Genomic DNA, 1,012 nt, shown 5'->3' on the forward strand with positions numbered 1-1,012 from the left:
TAATAATAATAATAATAATAATAATAATAATAATAATAATAATAATAATAATAATAATAATAATTACGTAGAAAAATACCTTAGGAATGAGAACCTAGACACCTGATGAAGACTGGAGGAATTTAGGGGTTAGTAGCCTGTTAAGCGCGGGCTGTTAACCCCAAGATTCCGAGTTCGATTCCAAGCATACAAAGAATACAAGAAAAAACATGACAACCTGAAGAGTGTAATCCACTGATTATTGACTTTACATTCCGAAATGATGAGAAAGCCAATATGAGATAGAGAACGAAAATAGCAACATACTAGGACCTAACCATTGAATTACAGAGACTATGGAAAGTGTGGATAAAATACATCCCTTTAGTCATAGATGCATTAGGAACAATCCCTAAAGATTTGAACTGATGGATAGAGGAATTAAGAATAAAACCTAGTTTTGTACAGCTCCAGATATCAATGTTATTATGAACAGCTAGAATTCTTAGTAGGGTTCTTAGCATCTAAGTTTACTTGTTGTAAACCGATGTTGGGAACTAATCTGTTGTGCATATATGAAATAATAATAATTATATTATTGTTGTTGTATTTGGGGATGGTCATATTGCCAGTTTAGCCAATAAAAACACACGCACTATATATTTGGTGTTAATTTGCTTCAGCTTTATTTGACATTACATTACATTAGTCCTATTTCGGCCAGAGTTCTTTCGTCACACTCCTGTTATTATTATTATTATTATTATTATTATTATTATTATTATTATTATTATTATTATTATTATTATTGTTATTATTATTATTATTATTATTATTATTATTGTTATTATTATTATTAGCAAAAAAAGAGTGTCATTGTTATCAAGTGAACGATATTTCGACATCTCGTGTGTCTTCCAGAAAAAAAAAGGCGAAATATCCTTCACTTGATAACAATGAAACTCTCCATTTTTTGCTTCTATATCTTCTGGAGGAGGTTCCACAATCCTATAAATATTACCAAACTATTATT

At 29.2% G+C, this 1,012-nt stretch overlaps 1 protein-coding gene across 1 annotated transcript in view; it reads left to right on the forward strand.

Annotated features, from left to right (window-relative positions):
- LOC106882533 (inter-alpha-trypsin inhibitor heavy chain H3) overlaps positions 1–1,012 on the forward strand; it is a 53,541-nt gene that overhangs the window by 39,992 nt on the left and 12,537 nt on the right. The gene's annotated exons all lie outside the window — the stretch shown is intronic.

Source organism: Octopus bimaculoides, chromosome 15 (genome assembly GCF_001194135.2).
Source record: "Octopus bimaculoides isolate UCB-OBI-ISO-001 chromosome 15, ASM119413v2, whole genome shotgun sequence".
Lineage (NCBI taxonomy): Eukaryota > Metazoa > Mollusca > Cephalopoda > Octopoda > Octopodidae > Octopus > Octopus bimaculoides.